This window comes from Erinaceus europaeus, chromosome 11 (genome assembly GCF_950295315.1).
Source record: "Erinaceus europaeus chromosome 11, mEriEur2.1, whole genome shotgun sequence".
Classification (NCBI taxonomy): domain Eukaryota; kingdom Metazoa; phylum Chordata; class Mammalia; order Eulipotyphla; family Erinaceidae; genus Erinaceus; species Erinaceus europaeus.
This window is the reverse complement of record NC_080172.1, coordinates 46318573-46341753: the sequence shown is the minus strand read 5'-3', so window position 1 is coordinate 46341753 and position 23181 is coordinate 46318573. Positions and strand designations below refer to the sequence as shown.

The window sequence follows — 23181 nt, the reverse complement described above, 5'->3', positions numbered from 1 at the left end:
CCCCATCCCATGAATTCTTTCTCTTTCTCAGGAAAGCTGACACTCCTGGATCCTTCTCCCATCCCCATGAAGGTGACAGTGTATATCTGACATGCCAGAAAAGAAAGGGCCAGAACATAAAGATGATGAATTATTACAAGGATGGCAAAATGCTACTTTCTTCAAATGAAGTTTCAGTCTTCCTAATCCAAAGTGCAACTCTCAGTGACAGTGGCCAGTATTACTGTATGGCTGATATAAAGGCTTGGTTTCAAAGAAAGAAACTTCAGCCACACTAAAACTGGAAATCCAAGGTAAAACTTTCACTCTGGTAAACAGGACTGGACGGGAGACTGGGAGTAGAACTTTCCTCACAGCAGCTAAGAACTGGGGTGCTTGTGGTCTGTTTATGCAAGGGAATAGGGGTAGATGTCTGGTTCTGAATGTACTATTTGCTGTTTGCTTTTCACCAGGTTTTTTTTTTTTTTTCAGCAGTCACTCTAATCTCACCATTGTGATCTTTTCCGTAGAGCTGTTTCCATGTCCACTGTTGACAGTCAACCCCTCTCATCCCATTGAGGGGAACCAGTGATCTTGTGAGACTTGGCTGTCTTCACAGAAGTCACATGTCCAGCTCTAGTTCTGCTTCTTCAGAGACAGTAGCGTCCTGGAGTCAGGCTGGCTCAGCTCCCCAGAGTTTCAGATTCCCACATTGTGAAGGCAAGACTCTGGGTCTTAGTGGTGTCAAGCACAGACAGCAACTCACAGTGTCAGAAAGCAGAGCCTTCACTTACAGATTCATGTCCAAAGTAAGTGTTGATGTGACTGAGCATGGTAAAAGGAAAAAAAAAAAAAAAAAAGAAATGCTATAATATTAGCTTGCGTTACAACGTGTGTATATGTGTGTGTGTGTGTGTGTGTGTGTGTGTGTGTGTGTGTGTGTGGCAGCTTTTATCCTTGTGGAAAGTAGGAATTGATCTAGAGAAAGTACAGATTGCTCTTGGCAAAAAGTAAGTAACTGGACTAGCCTCATTGTAATCCCCTTATTAATGTTCATCTATCAAATGAGTGATTATTATGTACTTTGGCAATTAGCAGTAGACTGGCCACATTAACATATATTTTAAGATTTATTCATTTATGATAGACACACAGAGAGAATCTCTGGCACATGTAATGTGAGGAATTGAACTCTAGACCTTGTGCTTGAGAGTTCAGATCTTAATTCACTATGTCACTTCTGGGGCCGATAGAATAGACACTTAAAAGGCAGTATATCTGTTTTCTAGTAGTTCTCCAAATCGCTGTGCATACTGGATTGCAAAAGAGCTATTTCTTGGTACCATATGTGCCATAATGATGCTTGTTCCCTCTCTCTACTTAACAAATAGTTGCTTTTAAAGAAGGCAGCATGGTTCTGTAGCACACAGCACTAAATTAAGCAACAGAAAAACCAGAAATCAAAGTTAGCTAGAGTGGTCAAAGGAAGGGTCAATATATTTTGTTCATTTTTTAAAACTGAGAATATTAGAGGTGGGCAGGTAGTAGTGCACTCACTTAAGTGCATACATTATAATGCACAAAAATACAAGTTTAAGCCCCTTGTCCTCACTTGCAAGAAGAAAGCTTCACAAGTGGTAAGCAGAGCTGTAGGTGTCTCTCTCTGTATCTTTCACTCCCTATCTTCCCCTCACATCTAAATTTCTCTATGTCTATGCAATAAAAAAGAGATAATGTTGGAGGTAATTTTATTATCACTGACCCTATTCATTCTGTGCAAAAGCTATCTGTTTACATAATGACTACTGTTCTCCAGTTGTTTCCTCACTCATGGAATGTGCAACCCATCATAAATTCTTTAATGGTCACTGTTCTATTCCCACAATTAATCAGGATTAGGATTAAGGCATCTGTATGTATCCATGTTCTTCCAGGGTTATTCAATGGGTTCCTTACTTTTGTATATTTATTATGGGTTATATATGCAACCTCTGAATTTTCACAGCGTGCATTTGCATGAATCCAGGTTGACCACTGGTCCCATAGCTTCTCAGAGTTAAAGTTCTTATATATTTATCTTCTTTCCATCCAGGTGTCCCTGTCTCTAATGTAAATTTACAGATTCAAGGCCTTGGTTTACAAGTGATTGAAGGAGAAAATATGGTCTTGCTCTGCTCAGTGTCTGAGGGCACAGGAAACATCACATTTTCCTGGCACAGAAAGGCCACTGGAACCAATCTAGGAGATAAGACCTAGCATTCCCTGTTAGCTGAGCTAGAGATTCTCTCTGTGAAGCAATCTGATACCAGTGAATACTATTGCAGAGCAGACAATGGCCATGACCCCACTCAGAGCATAGTGTTGAATATTTCTGTGCAAAGTGAGTTACACTCTCATTCATATCAGACAGAATCCCCAGAATCAAAAGAATAGCACCTACCATTTTTTATGAAGAAAGTCCAGGAAGTTCAGTGGTGTGAAAAAACAACTGCAGCTTCAGGAAGGTTTAGCCTTTCAAGTTAGACTTGATGTCATCTTTGTTATTGCTGTTTGTAATGGAAAGAAATAAGAAGAGGGTTAGATTGATATTAGAAAAAAATATTAAGATGAAAGTGGCAAAGAAATACATCTCCAGTCAGCACACCAGAATTATTATTTACCCAAATTCCTAAAGACATTGTTGAGAAAAATCCCCTTTCATTGTTCTTTTGGAAGTATGAGACTGGAAGACATAGAAAAATATTTGGTCTTTGCTGAGGTTCTAGTATGGAAGTATATGAGTCTACTATAGCATAGATGCTAATAGCTCCCTTTCATGTCACTTCCAGTGTCCCCACCTGTCCCCACCCTCAGGGGTCCTGGGGTCTAGACTGTGGTGGAAGGTGTGGTGGAGCTTCATTATGAGTCCCAGAGAGGCTCTCCTCCCATCTAGTAATGGTTTCATCATGAGGATGTCACTCTCAGGAGCAGCTCAGCCCCCTCTGGAGAAGGAGTGTCCTTCAACATCTCTCTGACTGCAGAACATTCTGGAAACTACTTCTGGGAAACTGACAATGGCCTGGAGGTTCAGCGCAGTGAGGTTGTTCCACTCTGTATCTCGGGTGAGTGAATGATTCTTGGATGCAAGTCATGTTAGAATCAATGACTCTGAAATATCTGACTTTACTTGTGCCTTATTGGGCTTTCAGAATATTGTGGTTTTCTAGGGGACATGTGCTATATGAAGGAGCTTGAAGATGGTGATTTCAGTGCCAGGCTTCTTCTGCCTTTTTCACAATATCCTGAAAAGTACACACAGTATTTAAATAACTATTATGAGTTTGTATTTGATATTCCTGCACAGTATTGATAGGGATTCTAGTGTCAAACCTTTGTGCTCTGGAGAACTGGTGTATTCCCTTAGGAACTGGTGCCTATAAAGGAGACATCAACACAGAATGCTTGGGGGAATGTCTGGTGTCTTTGGTTGCATTGCTGTTGCTCTGTCGTTTTATTGCTGGTCCCACAAGTTACCATGTTGGTATTTTTCTGTTGGTTTTCTTTACCATTTACTAGTATGCCCTCATATACTACTGATATAAATTAGATTTGCAAACTTCAACAGATTTTAGTGTCATGATTCTACAAGATTCCATACTTGTCACCACTGATAGCAATGTTGGCAAGTTATTAATTTCACAGTAAGTCATTTTCCCTTGGGTAGTCATTTGAAATTAAGTTGAAAATAAAACCATAAAAACATTCCTACGTGGATTTATTTTAATTAAAAAATTTAAATTATTAAATATCATAATTAATAATTTTAATAGGCATAATTCATTTGCAGTAGAATGAAGTGTGATAAGCTAGATTTAAAGGAATAAAAATAACTTATTATAATATGTTTATATGTTCATGTTTTTTATTATTTTTATTAGTACTTCAATCTTGATTTACAAAATTACATGTCAACAGGAGTATAATTCAACACCATCCCCACCACAAGTTCTTAATCCCAAATCCCTCCATTGCAAACCACTGCAGTTCTCGTAAGGTTGCAGACATCATCTCTACATCTTTTACATAATTGCCCCCCTTTTCTTCCAGCTGCATTCATTTTTTATTCTACTCCCATGGCAACTTTTCTTATACTTCATTTCTATCTAGAATCTCTTGTCTCATCACTGATTTGCTTTGTTGAGAGTGCAAATGGTTCTCTAGAACATCCTACATGAGTGTCCAGTTATTCTCTGTTTTCTTATTCACAAAATAAGAAAATAAGGGTACCTCAGCCATTTCTCATGGTTTATCTATAGTTCCAAAAGAGTAGTTTTTTAAATTTTTATTTTACCACAAAGAGTCCAAAGGAAAGTAAATCTCATGTGAACATGACTTTTAATACCTTGATTTAGGTATTTTTGTTATTTTCCTATTCATTAAAGTAAATAATATGGCTTTGCCCAGATGTGAGTGATGAAATTGCAACTAGAAAATATAAAATCCTTTACATGTATCTTAGTTCATCAGGCTACAATCAATCACAAACTAATTCTCAGTATCAGTGTTAAGAAAGAGAAATTTGGGGAGTCGGGCTGTAGCGCAGCGGGTTAAGCGCAGGTGGCGCAAAGCACAAGGACCGGCATAAGGATCCCGGTTCGAACCCCGGCTCCCCACCTGCAGGGGAGTCGCTTCACAGGCGGTGAAGCAGGTCTGCAGGTGTCTATCTTTCTCTCCCCCTATATTCCCCTCCTTTCTCCGTTTCTCTCTGTCCTATCCAACAACAATGACAACAACAATAATAACTACAACAATAAAACAACAAGGGCAACAAAAGGGAATAAATAAATAAAATAAAATATTTAAAAAAAGAAAATCTTTTAAAAAAAAAAGAGAAATTTAGTAATAAAGAAAAATGTAAAACCAAAGAACATTATGGCACCTGGTGAAGATGAGGCCCTGCCCAAATCCAGCCTTTCTGATCTTTCTCTCTCCATTGTACTGATCCATGCATCCAGCCATGTGGTCAGGCTTGCCCTGTCAAGCCAAGATGTGACAATCCAGATGTTTTCTATATCATTCAGCCTACATTTTCAATATGCAGATGCAGAGATTGGTTTAAATTGGTTTTGTGAATGTCTGATTTCCTGTATTATAGATAGTTCAGTTATAATCTTTTCCCTGATACCTTCTTTTTCCTTAAAATGTAGAGATGCAAATTAAAATCTTTCTTCCTAATATTTTTTCATTCTTCTCTGTTCCATTAAAGTGGTAGATAAATAGTCTTTTCCTCTTGTGAGATAATATTGGTTAAAGGATGATGATGATATGCAAAAGTATGGGATTAGCTTGAGGAATAGAACATTTCTTTTATTTTTACCAAACATAACCTACTTTCCCTAACTGGATTTCAGCCATCTCCCTCAACCAGAAGATGTGGAACCCAGAGTTCCTTCCCCTAAATATACCAGGTCTATTTCCTATAACCCAGAATGGACCTTCTATCCTAAGCAATAGTATGTAAGATAACATGTACCCATCAGAAGACATTCCTGTGTTATCTCATTAGAATGTTAACATCTGCTCTCATAGACAAGGCATGTAACATGTAAGTACATCTCTGACCAAGATTGTGGTTGAGGAAAAATAGCCAAGGTTCTTGTGCTAATTCTGTCAAATCCATCTCCAATCTTCTCCCCCACCCTTGCCCACATGTTATTGAGGGAATAATGGTTTATGATACAGTTCCTACACTGTGGAGAGTCTCTCTGTTTTGGTGATGATTCTTTTTTGCTGTGCAGAAAAGCTCCTTCCTTTTACTCATGAAATGGTGTTCTTTCTTTCTTTGTTTAAATTGATACTTGTTTCAAACTTCCTTCCTCCCTTTCTTCTTTTTTTTCCTTCTCCTCTTTCTCTCTCTCTCCCACCCTCTGCCCCCCCCCCTTGTCTTTCTTCTTTCTTTCTTTGTGTCCAGGCCCAGGGTTACCTCTGGGGCTCAGTGCTGCCATTTTTAATATACTGCTTCTGGTGGCAAATTTTTTTTTCAGTTTATTGGATAGAGACATAGAGAAATTGAAAGAGGTGGGAGAAAGACAAAGAGAGAAAGATAGACACCTGCAGACTTGTTTCACAGCTTATAAAGCACCCCCTCTTGCAGTTGGGAAGGCAGGGGTTCAAACCCAAATCCTTGTGTGGGTCCTTGAGTTTAGTACTATGTGTGCTTAACCAAGTCCACCTGACCCTTAAGCTGACAGTCTTATGAAGGAATGACAAAGTCATGTTGTAAAGAAATACATACAATAAGATAACAACAAAGTCAGACTTTATTTACCACAAAGACATAAACTGACATTTTAAATATGACTATGATTCATATTTTATTTTGTGTTTACCCTGAAACTGTATTGAGCTTCCTACAGCTAAAAAAATATTTTTGGGCATAGGAGATATTTCACTTGGGTAGTGTACTTCTTTGCTATTTATGTAACCCAAGTTTGAATTCCCACTCTACTCAGGGAAGCTTCAGTGTTGTGGCCTCTTTCACTTTCTCTATCTATAAAAAAAATAATAATCTTTTTTATATTTGTCTCAACATTTCTTCTGATTGCATTGCATCTATACAGTACTTCTCCTCTTCATAAATTTTGCTGTTATCACATACAATTATTTTTTCCTTTCTGTTCTTTTTTCTTGTTCATGTGTTACTTTGTTCTTTTCTTTTGGAGCTTATTTTAACATTTGCTATAGTACATATTTAGTTAATTACTGTACGTCTGAGAAGGCCTTTATTTTACTTTCATATATTAATGACAATTTCATATGGTAAATATTCATGGATCACATTCATTATTTTTTACCACTTTGAATATATTCCACTCTCTCCTAGCCTGTAGAATTTCTGTTGATAAATTTGTTGAGAGCCTCCAGTTGCATCTATATGTCAATTTATTCTTTTTTTCTAGAAATTTGCATTTTTTAAATTTGTTCTTGACTTTTGATAATGGTATGATGATGCGTCTTATTGTTTGGATTCTGGAGCTTGGGTGTTATGTCTACTTTGAACATCATACAGATTTGAAAGTTTCCAAAAAATCTCAGCTATTATTTCCTTGGAAATGGTTTTCTGCTTCTTCCTCTATTTTTCTCTTTCTCGGAGTTCCTACACTCTTCTATTTACTTTCCCATTGTCTGATATATGAAGCAGGTCTGTAGGTTTCTTTCTCCCTCTCTAGCTTCCCCTCCTCTCTCAATTTCTCTCTGTCCTATCAAAAAAAAAAGTTGGCTGCAGGAGCAGTGGATTCATAGTGCAGGCACCAAGCCCCAGCAAGGACCCTGGAGGAAAAATAAAAATTAAAATAAAAAAATAAAATAGAGAGTATTTCACTCTAAAGATGCATCTAGAGATGTAGCTATGAGGGAAAGAGGGGAGAAGACACCACTTTGGTATTTGCAGTGCTTATGATTGAAATAGTAATGTCAGGGATAAAAGTCTGATGGCATTTCCCTAGTTATTCCTATTGACTTTGTTTGCAAACTAGCACAGCTTCTGTTATCACCAGCAGGTGGTACTGTGGCTACAGTGATGAGATTGCCTTTTATAATTATTATTTGGAGAATTAGTGGTTTAAGGTGTGGTGAAGAGGTCTGTGAGGTGGACAACTTAGCTGTAGATTGTATTATCTTTCTCACAGATCACCAATGCAGCTAATGGATCACAGTTATCTTCCCTGTATACTCAATAGTACATTCTCAGTTTCTGTCTGTAATTATTTTTACCCAAATTGTTCTCCATTTTTGGAGGTGGGCTTTTTTCAGACTGACTCCACTGGCCTTGGTTGCTACTTTTTATAAAGTTATTATGTTACTAGAACACTGCTCAATCCTGGCTTCTGGTGGTGCAGGGCACTGAATCTGGGAATCTGGGCCATTGAAGCCTCAGGAATGAGGCTACTTTATAGATGACTTTCTCCTTTGCCCCCAAAATGACTCCCCTACTTGATCTCTTTAAATAGTTTCCTACAAGTTCTAATTTGTCCTTGAGCTGCTCAACACTGTAGCTATGGTGATTGAAAAGCATTACAACACTAGTTCTGATATATCTCCCCTCCACTATCTTCTATTCATGTGTGCATTCACCTTTTGTAGCTGGTGTACTTTCTAAACTCAGATGTGGTCCAGTGAATTTTGTGGTATAGTCTTTCTTACATAGTCGTTTTATGGAAAAGGGATAGTTCACTAATTACTGTTTTACTATGTTTTTTAAAAATATGTTATTTATTATAATGAGAGAAAAGCAGAGGGGTGGGTGTAGACACCAATGCACTGCTAAACCCTGGTTTATGGTGGTGCTTGGTAATAAACTGAGACTTCCAAGCTTCAGACACAAAAGGTTTTGCATAAACATTATGATATTGGGAGAGCAAAATACAGCTGGTGCTATTCCCTATTTTTTGTTGTTTTATATAATTATTGTCTGTGTTGTGAAGTTGTAACTATATTTATGGTTTGTTTTAACTATAGTTGTAACTATATTTATGGTTTGTTTTGTTTATGGTTTGGCCCTTGTATCTCATTCTGTACGTAGTGCCAAATGGGATTAATAACAAAAGTTATTAAAAAGAATGAGATTAATAACAAAATTTATTAATCCTCATCTCAGGTAGGTCTGTGTAATAGGCTACTATTTTTTTTCAGATTATAGACTTCATTATGAAAGGAGGGTAGGGTAATGGTGCTATAGTTATCCTGCACTTCTACTAGGCAACTTTTCTCAGTCTCAAGTAGAATAAAATATTCTGTGGATTAACCAGGGACTAGAGTGATTTGTCCACACTGTACTTCCCCTTCTGTCACATGGTTTGTAGAAATATATCCACATCTCCCTGTCCTGGTTCCACTACCACCATAAACCCCTATCCACTCATCTTAGATGCACAGATACATGGCTATTCTTGTCATCCTGACATGATAACTAGAGATACTGTATTTGATTTGTAAATATTTTTGTGGTTGTAGCTGAGAGAGGAAGAATGATGCTAGACTCATATCCTGTCATTTTCATGACAAAATTCTCAAGACAACTTGTAATTGTATATATATCATGTGCATATATATGTAAAGTTATGTATATATGTATATAATGTGTGTATGTATGTAGAGTTATGTTATGTATATGTATAAAGTAACTTCCAGTTCATTCTCTTTGATGACTTTTTCAGTTTTTGAAGTAATATATATTCTGATAATATTTTGAGTATAGGAAGGCAATCTATAGGACAATAGAATATTTTCTTTCTTGGGAGTCGAGTAGTAGCACAGCGGGTTAAATGCAGGTGGCGCAAAGTGTAAGGACTGCATAGGGATCCTGGTTGCAGCCTTCAGCTTCCCACCTGCAAGAGAGTCGCTTCACAGGTGGTGAAGTAGGTCTGCAAGTGTCTTTCTCTCCCCCTCTCTGTCTTCCCCTCCTCCCTCCATTTCTCTCTGTCCTATGTAACAACGACAACATCATTAACTACAACAATAGAACAAGAAGGGCAACAAAAAGGACTAAATAAATAATTTTTTAAATGAATATTTTCTTTCTCACTTCCACTTTTTAAGAAGATTAATTTTATAATTTTTAAAGATTATTTACTATCTGTATTTATTGGTTAGAAACATTCAGAAATTGAGAGGAAAGGGGGAGATAGGAAGAGAGAAAGAGAGATACCTGCAGCCCTACTTCAACACTCATGAAGCTTTCTCCATGTGAGTGGGGACAGGAGGCTCAACCTAGGTTCTTGCATACTGTAACATGTGCACTCGACCAGATGCCACCAACTGGTCCCAGAGTATTATTATTTTTTACATTTAGTTCAAGGACCACTGGTTCATTACTAAATAATTGTGGTTACAGTATCTAGTTCCTATTTTTAAGGGAAATTTTTCTAGTGTGTCATTACTATATGATTTATTTAAGTCCTTTCAGTGAAGTTTCAGAATCTCTAATTTTAGTAAGATTATTTTTTCAGGAACAACTTTTGCTTTTTGCTAGTGTCTTGTTAACACCTGTGGAGATAGTAATAGAATGCTTTGAAAATATATTATCAGCATATGTAATATTAACAAATATTTCCAATCCTGATAAAATCTAGTTATATATTATTGTTAATGTACAATAGCACACTAATGAAGAAGTTTTCATTGGCATTTATGTGTGACATATACAGGATTTGTTAATATGCTTTTAAAGACATTCAGCTTCCTGGGGCGGCCAGAGAGGGGGGTGGGTGGGATGGGACACAGTCTTTTGGTGGTGGGAATGGTGTTTATGTGCTTTCCTATTAACGTGTAGTCATATAAACTGCTATTAAATTAATATGAGAGGGGAAAAATTGATCATATGTCTAAAACTCTTTAAAACACAGACTGAGTCTTTTTAATACATAGGCTGAATCTTTGATATGTTGACTCTCTCAAAAGCCTAGATGAGGGATAACAGAAGTAACTGGTGGCACCGCTATATACAAGATGCTGGATATTATACAGTAAACCCTAACAAAGGGACTTTTCAAAGTTAACCCAATTACCAAATAATGTGATAATAACAATAACTATCCATTGTCTTCCTGAACCCTAAGACAGCAGGAGCCTCAAATTTCCACTATAGCCTATATTTCCCCCAGTCCTGGAACCTTAGGGTGGAGCCCACTTTCCTGCATGCTTCTCCCAATTCATACCAAATAATATTGCATCCGAGGATCACAACCTAATCAATGCAATGAGTGCCACCCCAGCATGCTTCACTTCAGACTTCAGGAGTGGAATGACAACCCTTCAACTTCATCACTCGGGTGAGACCTTTCCTTTCATAGTATTCTCTAATTCCATTCCAGGTGTTCCACTCCCAATAAAGTCCCCAAACCTAGATATAGACCAGGTCCCCTGAGATAGAGGATATGTTCACACATGTCCATAAACCAGGGAAAATATATACCTGAAAGCAGAAGTACACAAGAGTCTGCAGAGAGTAGCCCCCAACACTTAATCTGCACTATTCCAGCCTTTAGGTTCATGATTGTTCAACAATTTGTTTGGCTTTGTATGTTAACTCTCTTTTCAGCCACCAGGTTCCAGATGCCAGCATGATGCCGACCAGACTTCCCTGGACTGAAGACCCCACCAATGTGTCCTAGAGCTTTGCTTCCTCAGAGACGCACCTTACTAGGGAAAGAGAGAGGCAGACTGGGAGTATGGATTGGCCAGTGAACGCCCATGTTCAGTGGGGAAGCAATTACAGAAGCCAGACCTTCCACCTTCTGCAACCCACAACAACCCTGGGTCCATACTCCCAGATAGGGATAGAGAATGGGAAAGCTATCAGGGGAGGGGATGGGATATGGAGATTGGGTGGTGGGAATTGTGTGGAGTTGTACCCCTCCTATCCTACGGTTTTGTTAATGTCTCCTTTCTTAAATAAAAATATATAATAAAAGGGTCCTGGGGAAGATGGCGCCCTGAGAAATCGCTAACAGCGAGTGCTCTGATAGCATCGTCGGCAACGGTAGGATTTTCTGCCTTTAGCAGGCCAGTCAATAAGGGGGGGGCACCAAAGAAGTGATTACAGTTCAATTTGGGTTAACAATTAGAACAAAGGTGACACGGACTAGCGGGGCGCCAGAATTCCCAGGCGGCGCCAGGCAAGGCGAGTGCGCCGGGCATTGTCCTCCGCCCGCCCGGGAAGGCGGCTCCTCCGACGGTTGCAGAGCGTGGCGGGCAGAGGACCTGGAGAGAGCACTTTAGCTCGGGGGCTTTCTCTTGGGAGTCGCCAGGGTCCACCGCGACCCTGAGGGTGGATCCAAAGACTTCTTGAGTATAGCTCTCATTGGATCAAAGGACTTGGAGCTAGTTTTCATTTTTGAGAAATCCTTTAAAAAAGTCTGGAGGGCAGGGTTTCCCGGAAGATGGCGATTGAGAAGCGGCTAGCCTTTGAGCTCTGGACACAACTCATGTAAACAATAGGATTTTCTGCCTCTAGCAGGCCAGCCAATAAGGGGCCACAACGGTCATACCAAGGATGTGTCTATAACTTAATTTGGGTTAAGAATTAGAGTAGGGGAAAAAATTCTTTTTTCTTCCTTTTAATTTTCAAGCATACATCCTTCCCGCCGCCCCCCCGCCGCCCCGTAAGCAGTGCCTGGGACCAGCTACTAGCAGGATACCCCATACCACCAAACAGGGTTTTTTTTGTTTTTTTTTTTTTATTCACTGATACACATTTGGGAAGTTCCTCACACTGCTCTTTAATTACAACTCTTCTTCTTATCTTCTCCCTTTTCTCTCTCTTATCTCTCTCTATCTCTCTCTCTCTTTTTTTTTTTTAATCTTGTCATACACTTCTTTCTTCTTTGCCTTTCTGAATTTGTGAATTACTTTGGGGAAGAAATCTGACCCAGAGTGGACTCTCTATGTGTCTATCTCTGCTCTAGTTCCCTTTACACTCTTGTTACCCCTAGAATATACACTGGATAGTAGATTTGCATAACTGTCTATTCTTGCTATCCTCTCTTCCTTTTCTCTTTCTTCACTGGGATTTGGTTACTATTTTTTCACAGACTGGAGAAATTGTTTGGCTAACTAGTAACGATTAAACTCCTTCAATACTTACTTCAGTTGCTACGGTTATTCCGGAGGTTGGTGAGTGCAATTGTCATAAAGGTATTTAGTACAGTGTTACTTGTGCTCAAAACACAACAACTGAGGAACAACAGAGCATTAAAAAAAAAAAAAAGAGAGAAACACATAAATAAAAAAAAAATGGGTAGATTAAAAACAAATAAAACTGCTACCCCAATGAATGAAGACAAGAGCCCAGAAGAAACCACAAATCAGTCAGAAGTAACCATAGATAAGAAAAGTATGCAAGCAATAATAAACTTATTAATCACAGAAATGAAAACAACATTGGAGGAAAGAAATGGCAGTATTAGGGAAACAACAGTTGAGACCCCCAAGGAAAATACTGATTTTCTTGAGACAGAGAACTGAAAGCTGAAATAGCTGTAATGAAGAAAGAAGCTGAGGCAAGGGAAAGCAGACTAACAGAAGCAGAAAACAGAATTAGTCAGACAGAGGATGAGTTAGAGAAAACTAAGAAAGAGGTGAAAGAGCTTAAAAAGAGATTGAGAGACACTTAAAACAACAACAGAGACATATGGGATGATCTCAAAAGAAGTAACATTCGTATAATTGGCCTGCCAGAGGAAGAAAGAGAGGAAGGGGAAGCAAACATTCTAGAGGAAATAATACAAGAAAATTTCCCAGACCTGAATAACAGAAAGGATATCAAGGTGCAAGAGGCCCAGAGAGTACCAAACAGAATCAACCCAGACCTGAAAACACCAAGACACATCATAGTCACAATGAGAAGAAGTAAGGATAAAGAAAGGATCCTAAAGGCTGCAAGAGAGAAACAAAAAGTCACATACAGGGGAAAACCCATAAGACTTTCTGCAGATTTCTCCACTCAAACTCTAAAAGCCAGAAGGGAGTGACAAGATATCTATCGAGCCCTGAGTGAAAAAGGGTTTCAACCAAGGATTATATATCCTGCTAGACTTTCATTCAAGCTAGATGGAGGGATCAAAACCTTCTTAGACAAACAACAGTTAAAGGAGGCAACTATCACCAAGCCGGCCCTGAAAGAGGTACTAAAAGACCTCTTATAAACAAGAACATCACTATAATACTTGTAATATATCAGAGTAAACAAATTGTTTTTTAGAACAATGGCACTACAATACATTAAATCCATAATATCAATAAATGTCAATGGCTTAAACTCACCCATCAAAAGGCACAGGGTGGGGGGATGGATCAGAAAACATAACCCAACCATATGCTGCTTGCAAGAATCCCATCTGTCACAACAAGATAAACACAGACTTAAAGTGAAAGGATGGAAAACTATCATACAGGCTAATGGTCCACAAAAAAGGGCAGGAACAGCCATTCTCATCTCAGACACGATAGATTTTAAATTAAATAAAGTAATAAAAGATAGGCAAGGACATTACATAATGATTAGAGGATCAATCAGCCAAGAAGACTTAACAATTATTAACATCTATGCACCCAACGAGGGACCATCTAAATACATTAAACACCTATTGAAAGAATTTCAAAAATACATCAATAGTAATACAATAATACTGGGAGACTTCAATACCCCACTCTCACACTTAGACAGATCAACAAAGCAGAGAACCAATAAAGATACAAGAGAATTGAATGAAGAGATTGACAGACTAGACCTCTTGGACATTTTCAGACTCCTCCACCCCAAAAAACTGGAATACACCTTCTTTTCAAATCCACACAACACATACTCAAGGATAGACCACATGTTAGGCCACAAAGACAGCATCAATAAATTCAAGAGCATTGAAATCATCCCAAGTATCTTCTCAGACCACAGTGGAGTAAAACTAACTTTTAACAACAAACGGAAAATTATTAAAAGACATAGAATTTGGAAACTAAACAACATGCTCCTTAAGAACCACTGGGTCAGACACTCACTCAAACAGGAAATTCAAATGTTCCTGGAAACTAATGAAAATGAAGACACAACCTATCAAAATATTTGGGACACAGCTAAAGCAGTACTGAGAGGGAAACTTATAGCTATACAATCACATATTAAACACCAAGAAGAAGCCCAAATGAACGAACTTACTACACACCTCAAGGACTTAGAGGAAGAGGAACAAAGGAACCCTAAAGCAACCAGAAGGACAGAAATCACTAAAGTTAGAGCAGAAATAAACAACATCGAAAATAAAAGAACCATACAAAAGATCAATGAAGCCAAATGTTGGTTCTTTGAAAGATTAAACAAAATTGACAAACCCCTAGCCAGACTCACCAAACAAAAAAGAGAGAAGACTCAAATTAATAGAATTGTAAACGATACAGGAGATATCACAACTGACACCACAGAAATCCAGAGAATTCTGCGAAACTTCTATAAAGAACTATATGCCACCAAGCTAGAGAATCTGGAAGAAATGGAACAATTCCTAGAAACCTATGCACTTCCAAAACTGAACCAAGAAGAACTACAAAATCTAAATGCACCAATCACAGACAAAGAAATTGAAACCGTTATTAAGAATCTCCCCAACAACAAAAGTCCTGGACCAGATGGCTTCACAAATGAATTCTACAAAACTTTCAGGAAACAGTTAATACCCATACTTCTTAAGCTATTCCATAAGATTGAAGAAACAGGAATACTCCCTTCCACCTTTTATGAAGCCAACATCACCCTGATACCAAAAGCTGATAGGGACAGAACAAAAAAGGAAAACTACAGACCAATATCTCTGATGAACATAGATGCCAAAATATTAAACAAGATCTTGGCCAACCGGATACAGCAACACATCAAAAAGATTGTTCATCATGACCAAGTGGGATTCATCCCAGGAATGCAAGGCTGGTTCAACATCCGTAAATCAATCAATGTCATTCATCACATCAATAAAAGCAAAGCCAAAAACCACATGATTATCTCAATAGATGCAGAGAAATCCTTTGACAAAATCCAACACCCATTCATGCTCAAAACTCTACAGAAAATGGGAATAGATGGGAAATTCCTCAAGATAGTGGAGTCTATATATAGCAAACCTACAGCCAACATCATACTCAATGGAGAGAAGCTGAAAGCATTCCCCCTCAGATCGGGGACTAGACAGGGCTGTCCACTGTCACCGTTACTCTTCAACATAGTATTGGAAGTTCTTGCCATAGCAATCAGGCAAGAGAAAGAAATCAAAGGGATACAGATTGGAAGGGAAGACGTCAAGCTCTCACTATTTGCAGATGATATGATAGTATACATAGAAAGACCTAAAGAATCCAGTAGAAAATTACTGGAAGTTGTTAGGCAATATAGCAAGGTATCAGGCTACAAAATCAATGTACAAAAATCAGTGGCATTTCTTTATGCAAACACTAAATCTGAAGAAGAAGACATCCAGAAATCACTCCCATTTACTGTTTCAGCAAAATCAATCAAATACCTAGGAATAAAGTTGACCAAAGAAGTGAAAGACTTGTATACTGAAAACTATGAGTCGCTACTCAAGGAGATAGAAACTGATACCAAGAAATGGAAAGATATCCCATGCTCATGGATTGGAAGAATAAATATCATCAAAATGAATATTCTCCCCAGAGCCATATACAAATTTAATGCAATACCCATCAAAGTTCCACCAGGCTTCTTTAAGAGAATAGAACAAACGCTACAATCATTTATCTGGAACCTGAAAACACCTAGAATTGCCAAAACCATCTTAAGGAAAAGAAACAGAAATGGAGGCATCACACTCCCAGACCTTAAACTATATTATAAAGCCATCATCATCAAAACAGCATGGTACTGGAACAAAAATAGGCATACAGACCAGTGAAACAGAATTGAAAGCCCAGAAGTAAATCCCAACACCTATGGGCATCTAATCTTTGATAAGGGGGCCCAAAGGATTAAATGGAAAAAGGAGGCTCTCTTCAATAAATGGTGCTGGGAAAACTGGGTTGAAACATGCAGAAGAATGAAATTGAACCACTTTATCTCACCAGAAACAAAAATCAACTCCAAATGGATCAAAGACCTAGATGTCAGACCAGAAACAATCAAATACTTAGAGGAAAACATTGGTAAAACACTTTCCCACATACACCTCAAGGACATCTTTGATGAATCAAACCCAATTGCAAGGAAGACCAAAGCAGAAACAAACCAATGGGACTACATCAAATTGAAAAGCTTCTGCACATCCAAAGAAACTATTAAACAAACAGAGAGACCCCTCACAGAATGGGAGAAGATCTTCACATGCCAGACATCAGACAAGAAACTAATCACCAAAATATATAAAGAGCTCAGCAAACTTAGCCGCAAAAAAGCAAATGACCCCATCCAAAAATGGGCAGAGGAAATGAACAAAACATTCACCACAGAGGAGATCCAAAAGGCTAACAAACATATGAAAAACTGCTCTAGGTCACTGATTATCAGAGAAATGCAAATCAAGACAACACTAAGATACCACCTCACTCCTGTAAGAATGGCATACATCAAAAAGGACAGCAGCAACAAATGCTGGAGAGGATGTGGGGACAGAGGAACCCTTTTACATTGCTGGTGGGAATGTAAATTGGTACAGCCTCTGTGGAGAGCAGTCTGGAAAACTCTCAGAAGGCTAGACATGGACCTTCCATATGACCCAATAATTCCTCTCCTGGGGTTATACCCCAAGGACTCCATAACACCCAACCAAAAAGAGGTGTGTACTCCTATGTTCATAGCAGCACAATTCATAATAGCTAAAACCTGGAAGCAACCCAGGTGCCCAACAACAGATGAGTGGCTGAGAAAGCTGTGGTATATATACACAATGGAATACTATGCAGCTATCAAGAACAATGAACCCACCTTCTCTGACCCATCTTGGACAGAGCTAGAAGGAATTATGTTAATTGAATTAAGTCAGAAAGATAAAGATGAGTATGGGATGATCCCACTCATCAACAGAAGCTGACTAAGAAGATCTGAAAGGGAAACTAAAAGCAGGACCTGATCAAATTGTAAGTAGGGCACCAAAGTAAAAACCCAGTGGTGAGGGGTAGGCATGTAGCTTCCTGGGCCAGTGGGGGGTGGAAGTGGGCGGGAGGGATGGGTCACAGTCCTTTGGTGGTGGGAATGGTGTTTATGTACACTCCTAGCAAAATGTAGACATATAAATCAGTAGTTAATTAATATGAGAGGGGGAAATCAATTGTATGTCTCAAAGTTTCTCAAAAGACAAACTGAATCTTTTTAATATATAGGCTATGTATTTGATATGCGGACTCTCTCAAAAGCCTAGACCAAGTAGATTAGAAGCTTCCAATAGCACAGCTATATACAAGATACTGGGTACTGTCCAGGAAACCATAACAAAGGGACTTTTCAAAGTTAACCCAATTAACAAATAATGTGATGATAATATTAACTATCGATTGTCTTTTTGAACCCTAAGACAGCAGGAACCTCACATCTTCACTATAGAGCCCCTACTTCCCCCAGTCCTGGAACCCTTGGATAGGGCCCACTTTCCCGTATGCATCTCCCAATCCAAACCAAACAACATTGCATCTGCCGATCACAAACTAACCAAAGCAACGATTGCTACCTCAACATGCTTCACCCCAGAATGTATCCAGAGACTTCACGTGTGGAATGACAACCCTTCAGCTTCATTACTCGGGTGAGACCTTTCCTTTAATAGTACACTCTAATTTCATCTCAGGTAGTTCACTTTCCAACAAAGTCCCATAACCTATATATACACCAGTTTCTGTGAGAGAGAGCTTATGTGCACACGTATCCATAAACTACTGCAAAATATATACCTGAAAGCAGGACTACACTAGAGTTTGCAGTGAGTACCTCCCTAACACTTCCTCTCCACTATTCCAAGCTTGGGACCCATGATTGCTCAACAAATTGTTTGGCTTCATATGTTAACTCTCTTTTCAATCACCAGGTTCCAGATGCCACCAGGATGCTGGCTAGGCTTCCCTGGATTGAAGACCCCACCAATGTGTCCTGGAGCTCAGCTTCCCCAGAGTCACACCCTACTAGGGAAAGAGAGAGGCAGACTGGGGGTATGGACCGACCAGTCAACGCCCATGTTCAGCGGGGAAGCAATTACAGAAGCCAGACCTTCTACCTTCTGCATCCCTCAACGACCCTGAGTCCATGCTCCCAGAGGGATAGAGAATGGGAAAGCTATCAGGGGAGGGGGTGGGTTATGGGGATTGGGTGTTGGGAATTGTGTGGAGTTGTACCCCTCCTACCTTATGCTTTTGTTCACTAATCCTTTCTTAAATAAAAAATTAAAAAAATATATATATATTTTTTTAATATTTATTATTTATTCCCTTTTGTTGCCCTTGTTGTTTTATTGTTGTAGTTATGATTGATGTTGTTGTCGTTGGACAGGACAGACAGAAATGGAGAGAGGAGGGGAAGACAGAGAGGGGGAGAGAAAGACAGACACCTGTAGAACTGCTTCACAGATTATGAAACGACTCCCCTGTAGGCGGGGAGCCAGGAGCTTTGTGCCACCTGCGCTAAACCGCTGCTCTACCGCCGGACTCCCAAATAAATAAATCTTACTTAGTGGGGCCAAGTGGTGGTCCACCTGGTTGAGCAGACACATTAGCATGTGCAAAGACCTGGGTTAAATCCCCTGCTTCCTACTTGTAGTGGGGATGCTTCATGAGTAGTGAAGCAGTGCTGAAAGAATCTGTCTTTTTCTCTCCCTCTCTACTCTCAATTTCTCTCTGTTCTATAAAATAAAACAGAAAAGGGGGGTGTTGAAAAATAGCTGCTAGGAGCAGTGGGTTCATTGTGCTGGCACTGAGACCCAGCACTAACCCTGGTGGCAATAATAAATCTTATTTAAAAAAAGAAGTTAGAAATATTCTGAGGACTTCCTGGAGCTATGGTTTATGGAATAGATGCGATCTGAGCTGCGCTCTTCCCAAAACAATAATTCAACACAACAAGAGATCGAAATGATCACATAATCTACAGCTGAAAGATCTATAGCCTCAGGTGGGTGTTCACCCATGGTTGGGGCAAAGGGAGTAGGTTGGAAAAACAACATAGTCAAACCAGAGTTTCAGGCAGTCAGCATAGTGCCAACCCATGTTATTTTGGAGAGTAGCACAGTTATCAGACCCAGAAGAAAAGAAAAAGGAGTTTAAAACTTCTTAATCTTTGACTCAGGTTTTTTTCTTCTCCTTGAATTTAAGGCAAGGACACAACAAAAAATAGCTTTCATGACCATAATATAGCCTAAAACAAATACAAACAAGAAAAGGCTATAGATCAAAACAGCACCACTTACTGTCCAACAATAACCAACACCATACATGCAGAAACAAAGAAACAAACAACAAAATATGCCACAACAAACAGAGAGAAGCCAAACAGACGGAATCCAAGAAATGCCAGATGCAGAGAATCTATCAGAGACATATAGAAAGCTTATTATGAGAACTCTGCAAGAACTTAAGCAAGAATTGAAAAAGCATTTTACTTTGGAATTAAGACTCATGAAAGAGTAACTCAGAACAGAATTTGATAAGAAGATACAAAGTTTGAAAGTAGTTTCCATAGTATAGTGGTTATCATGTTCGCCTCACACAAAGTTTGAAAGTAGAACTTCAAGCAGAGACCACTAAGCAGTTAGGAAGCAAGAAAGAAAAATTTCAAGTAGAACTGTAAGGACTGAAAGAAACCTTTAGTTCAGTTCAAACTCAAGTAGAAGTTTAGGAAGTAGAGTTACATGCAGAAGAAAGAATTTCCAATCTAAATGACATAGCCCACTCTTTTAATTCAAAAATGATAGATGGGAAAGATTTAGAAAGAATGAAGCTACTCTCTGTGAAATGGAAGACTCCACAAAAAGGTAAATATATGAGTTATACCTGAAGAGGTAGACCAGGTCAAAGGTCCAGAGGTACTTTTCAGAGAAATTTTATCTGAGAATTTCCCTCACCTAAGCAATCCTCAGAACATACTTATTTGGAGGCAGACCTATCACCCAGTTTTGTAAACCCAAAATGACCAACACCAAGGCACATTATTGTAAAACTAACAAAACTTAATGATAAGGAATTTTTTTGCAGGCTTCTAGGGAAAGGAAATAAATTACATACAAAGGAAGAACTATCATATTTTCATCATATTTTTCTTCAATAACCCTACAGGAAAGGAAAGAGTGGAATGGCATATTCTAGGCACTAAAGGAGAGGGAATTCCAGTCACAAATCTTGTACCCAGCAAAATAATCCTTCAAATATGAGGGAGAAATAAAAGTTTTATCAAATATTCAAAAACTAAAGGGCTTTCAAGAAATACTTTATGGCACCCTACAGGAAAGGAGGAAACAAAGGAATACACATTCTAAGTGAGGTGAACAGCAGTTGACTAGAAACAAGAACACAGCAAAAATAGAAAAGAACAAGAAGCATATAGGGGAGGGAATTAAAAGACAAAGAAACCCTATCAAATGTTTGTTAGTCAAGGTCAACTTAAAGAAGAAGACTTTTCTAGATATGCAATGCTAGTTATTACACACATGGTAAACACAAAATAAAACAAGGAACAGAGATTTACAGAAAGCACAAGAAAAATCAGTGAGACATTCACCACAGAAACTCATTCACAAAAAGGTCAGATAGAAACAAATGGGCAAAGATTCAGTAATTTAAAATAAACTCAAAACAAAAATCAGAATGGACATAAGTAAACCACATATATCAGTAATCACCCTAAATGTGAATGGCCTAAATTCACCTGTCAAAAGACTCAGAGTAGCTAAGTGGATTGAAGAATAGGATCCATCCATCACATGTCTTCAGGAAACACACATCCAAAGACAAGACAAATGGAATCTGAATATAAGAGGTTGGAGCAGGATGTTCCAAGCTAATAACTCACAAAAAAGGTCAGGGACACCTATTCTGTTCTCTTATAAAATAGACTTTTAGGCAAAGAACATAATCAGAGACAGAGGACACTAGATAATGGTTAAAGGATCAAAACAACAAGTAGATAGAACCATTGTAAACATATATGTCCAAAACTCAGGCACCCAAATATGTAAAGCAAACACTGAATGGAAGGGGGAAATTGATAGCAACACAATAATAGTAGATTTCAACACATCATTCACAGCAAGAGACAGAACATCTGGACAAAAAAGTGAATACAGAAATAGTGATCTTAAATGAAACCATAGATGAAGTGGACCTAACAGATATATACAGAACTTTCTATCACAAAAGTAAAGTGCACATTCTTCTCAAGTACACATGGAACATTTATAAGGATTGACCATATGCTGGCCCACAAAGACAGTCTAAATAAATATATAAATATTGAAACTATAAAGTAAATCCTCTCAGACCATGAAAGCATGAAACTAGAAATCAAAAAAGAAAAAGAAATTTCCCCCAAAGCTGGGAGACTAAACAATAATAAATGAGTCATTGAAGAGATAAATAAAGAAATTAAGAATTATCTTGATACCAATGTAAATGAAGAAACCAGACCCTATGGGTTGCAGCAAAAACAGTGCTAAAAGGGAAGTTCATAGTGATACAGGCCCACATTAGCAAACAGGATAAATCACTAGTAAACCGCATAACTATCCACTTTAACCAACTAGAAGTAGAGCAACAAAAGGACTGTCAGTCAGCAGATAGGAAATAGTTAAAATCAGAGCTGTACTATGTCCTGGGTTTCACAGTGAGTTCAAGGATTAGCCTAATTGTGGCACAAACCATCATTGTGAGATTGTAATTTGTGTCTTAAGGTGCCCATTTTGATGATACATTCTTAGTAGGGCTTCTTTGGAGTACATGCTCTGAGACTCAGACATGGAAACCTATGCTGTGTCCAGAGTATCAGTGGGATACCAGTACTCGAGGGCTGTGCTGTGTATCCTGTGTGGACTGTACACTGGATGAAAACATCTCTGTGTGTTCCCTGTGTTTGGAGTGTGAACTCTGCATGCTTCTAATTCCATGTGCCACTTCTAATCTTATGAGTAAAATAAAGGTTGTTATGCTCACGACTTGTGGAGAGTCTGTTTGAAGCTATGAACTGAGAATCATTTCCTCCTTCCTAATATAGTCCCAATAAGAGGCTCTGACCTCAGGAAGTTTGGAGACAGGAATTAGAGGATTAATGACCTCTGACCTCCCAGGTCCAGACTGTTGTGTGGGGGTGAGAATATTACAGGTCTGGTGCTCCCTGGATCCAAAATTTTAGGAAAACATCTCAAGAGACCCAGGATTTATTTAAATTTTAAGAATGAATTATAGTATTGGGTGTAAATTTTCCACATGCCACAGTGAAATGAACAAAAGTTTTATCAGTAGGAAAGGAAGGTGAAGTGTTCCTTGTCATAGCACTATCACAGCTAATACAATCTTACAAAATATCAATGTACTAACACAAGAAATACAATAGTTGACTACATCAAGGGTTCAGAGTTATGGGAAATTTTTCAAAGAAAGATCAGAAAGAGACTCGTTACACTATCAAAGTACTAAGATAATGATTACATCATTATAGAAATAAAGCTCTAGGTCTTTACAATTAACAAATCTGTG

General features: G+C 38.5%; 1 pseudogene; it reads left to right on the top strand.

Moving 5' to 3' along the window:
• Positions 1-122: 122 nt before the first annotated feature.
• Positions 123-11428, top strand: LOC103128383 (Fc receptor-like protein 2; annotated as a pseudogene).
• The last annotated feature ends 11753 nt before the right edge of the window (positions 11429-23181 follow it).